General features: G+C 40.4%; 1 pseudogene; it reads left to right on the top strand.

The window, feature by feature from the left end:
• The first annotated feature begins 972 nt into the window (after window positions 1-972).
• LOC147828970 (serine/arginine-rich splicing factor 1B pseudogene) lies at window positions 973-3,195 on the top strand (annotated as a pseudogene).
• Window positions 3,196-3,662: the final 467 nt, after the last annotated feature.

Genomic DNA, 3,662 nt, shown 5'->3' with positions numbered 1-3,662 from the left:
CTTGCATAAGTAGAACCAATACTGTGAAAATGGCCATACTTCCAAAAGTGTTATACAGATTTAATGCAGTCCCAATCAAAATACCAACAGGATACCTCACAGAACTAGAGAAAACCCCCTATAATTCATATGGAACCAGAAGAGACCTACAATAGCAAATGTAATTCTGGGCAACAAAGGCAAGGCAGGGAGCATCACAATCCCCAATTTGAAATCATATTACAAATATACTGTGATTAAAACAGCACAGTACTGGCAAAAAAAAAAAAAAAGACCTGAGAATTAATGGAACAGAATAGAAGATGCAGAAGCAACTCCAAGCGCATTCAGCTACCTTATCTTTGACAATAGCCTTTTTAATAAATGGCTTTCCACTTGCTGACGATTAAACTTAGAACCATATCTCTCACCATGCATTAAGGTAAAATTGAAATGGATCAAACATCTAAATATTAAAACAGAAACATTTAATCTGCTGGAAGATAGGATAGGTAAAACTCTTGAAGACAGGTGTAGGTAAAGATTTTATGAACAAAACCTCAATTGCACAGGAAATACTACAAAGAACTGGGATCTCATCGTATTAAAAATCTTTTGCACAGCAAAAGAGACCACCAACAGAGTGAGGAGACAATCTATAGAATGGGAAAAAATTTTACCAGCTGTTCCTCAAAGGACTAATATCTAGAATATATAAAGAATTCAACCATGCCCGCCTGACAAGCACAAGGTCCTGAGTTTGATCTTCAGTACCAAAAAAAAAAAAAAAATCAGACCTCCCAAATGTAAAGACCCAAACAAAAAATGGGCATCTGAAATGAATGAACACTTCTCAGATGAAGAACTAGAAATGGCAAATAAATATATGAAAAAATGTTCAACATCACTAGTCATTTCAAAGACGCAAGTTAAAACAACACTGAGATCTCATCTCACTCTAGAAAGAATGGCTATCATTGAGTCATCAACTAATTGGGGAGACGTGGTGCCGCTGCGGATTCGCTCCTCTGTGCCCTAGGCTTGGTGGGAAGGCCCGTTCTCCAGTCCGCGCTTTTCGTCGCCGCCCTGTCCGGAGGTGGTGTGATTCGTGGCCCGGCAGGGAACAACGACTGCCGTATCTACGTGGGAAACTTACCTCCAGATATCCGAACCAAGGACATTGAGGACGTGTTTTATAAATACGGCGCTATCCGCGACATCGATCTCAAGAATCGCCGCGGGGGACCGCCCTTCGCCTTCGTAGGACCCGCGAGACGCGGAAGACCCGGTGTACGGTCGCGACGGCTACGATTACGATGGCTCGGTGGATATCGTCTGCGGGTGGCGTTTCCTCGAAGCGGCCGCGGTACAGGCCGAGGCGGCGGAGGGTGGAGGTGGTGGAGTGCCCCGAGGCCGCTATGGGCCCCCATCCCGGCGGTCTGAAAACAGAGCGGTTGTCTCTGGACTTCCTCCAAGTGGAAGCTGGCAGGATTTAAAGGATCACATGCGTGAAGCAGGGTGACGTATGTTATGCTGAAGTTTACCGAGATGGCACTGGTGTCGTGGAGTTTGTACGGAAAGAAGATATGACCTATGCGGTTCGAAAACTGGGTAACACTAAGTTTAGATCTCATGAGGGAGAAACTGCCTACATCCGGGTTAAAGTTGATGGGCCCAGAAGTCCAAGTTATGGGAGATCTCGATCTTGAAGCCGTAGTCGTAGCAGAAGCAACAGCAGGAGTCGCAGTTACTCCCCAAGGAGAAGCAGAGGATCGCCACGCTACTCTCCCCGTCATAGCAGATCTCGCTCTCGTACATAAGATGATTGGTGACACTTTCTGTAGAACCCATGTTGTATACAGTTTTCCTTTATTCAGTACAATCTTTTCATTTCTTAATTCAAACTGTTTTGTTTAGAATGGGCTAAAGTGTTGAATTGCATTCTTGTGTAATATCCCCTTGCTTCTGACATCTACATTCCCCTCGTGTCTTTGATAAATTGTATTTTAAGTGATGTCATAGACAGGATTGTTTCAATTTAGTTAACTCTCCGTGCCTTCAGACTGTGATATTGTGTAAATGTCTATTCTGCTCTGGTTTGTGTGAACTGGGATGTTGGGGATGTTTGTGGTTATCTTATCTGAGGAAGTTCTTATGTTTATCTTGCTTTTCATGTGTCTTTCTGTAGACCTATCTGAAGAGATGGATTAAGAATGCTTTGGATTAAGGATTGTGGAGCACATTTCAATCATTTTAGGATTGTCAAAAGGAGGATTGAGGAGGATCAGATCAATAATGGAGGCAATGGTATGACTCCAAGTGCTATTGTCACAGATGAAATTGGCAGTATTGACCTTACTAAAAGGCAAGGGTTGAAAGTGAAAAATATATATCTACCTTAAAACACTTGCAAACATCTTTTGCAGTTATCATCAAGCTACAATTGCTTTGCTCTTTAAACCTTTGCAATTGTGGCAAAATAACATTGCCCATTTTGTAACTATTTTGCTCCCTTCCCCCTTTTTTGTTTTAATAGGGACTAATGTGGGAAGAACTGGCTAATTTGTCACAGTGCTTAGTTACAACTGTTAGTGTGTGACCTGCTGTTGGTGTACATGTGGGTACAGGGTGTCTTTAATTCCAGTGAGATAGAGTATAATATCAATACTGCTAAATCTGCATGTCCTCTGTGTGACTGATAAAAGAGCATTGCTATTTCATTTTTTTAAGACAAAATGAAAGCAAAATATAGAATGCCAATGTATTGGTGTAGATAATCTAGTTGGGAGTACTTTTTTAAGTCTCACCTTCCCCTTTAAACTAATACTCATAATTGACTCACGTTTAAGACACTTTAATTTACAAATTAAATTGCAGATGGGAACATTAGATTTAGTTTAGACTTAGGTGGGTAACTATCAATAAACTTTTCAACTACATAACTGTAACCACAAAACCTGTAATACGCTGTACAGTAACAAGTGTTGGCATTATCAGTTGAACTGTAAATATAAAATGCTTCTTCCAGTTAGTCTCTATGATGATTTAAGTTTCTAAAATTTATCTGAACACCATTCAGAAACTTGTTTTGGGAAATTTGATAGTTATTGATGTACATCTGTTAAATTGATGACAGACATAACTCATCATTCCTCAGAAACCTTTTTTGATTATAGTATCTAACATTTTGCCTCCTCTTTTTTGGTTTTGCTGGTTATAAAGGTTTGGATTGGAGAGGGCTCACTGGATTCCAATTCTTGGAGCTGGATCACTGGATTCAAATCATAATGTGGCTAGGATAGGGAGGATGAATTACAAGGATTCATGGAGCGGGATCAGATTACCAGGAACATAGGAGTGGATTCCTGCCCCAACCAAACCGCACTCATGTGGATTTTTTTATTCAACTTAATTGGCTACTGCAAAGATTTTTTTTCCTGTTTTTGATGATTGGAGCCCTTAAGATGCACAATGGAATTGTGTTTTGCATTTTTTTTGGTAAAAGGAGCAAAGTGAGGACCTGGAGATATACGCTGGAGCAATCTCCTTGGAAGGATTCAGCACGAGTAGATAGTAAATATTTAAAGGGGTAAGGGGGGATTTGTTTAAAATAGTAATCAGTAAGTCACTTCTAAATTTAGAGTAATCAACTAATTACAAATGCCAGTGAGACTGTGGGGAGA

This window comes from Heterocephalus glaber, unplaced genomic scaffold (assembly GCF_053883595.1).
Source record: "Heterocephalus glaber isolate CG9 unplaced genomic scaffold, H.glaber_assembly_v1.0 deba00000818, whole genome shotgun sequence".
Taxonomy (NCBI): Eukaryota; Metazoa; Chordata; class Mammalia; order Rodentia; family Bathyergidae; genus Heterocephalus; species Heterocephalus glaber.
The sequence above is the reverse complement of the archived record's forward strand: the minus strand, read 5'-3'. Positions and strand labels throughout refer to the sequence as shown.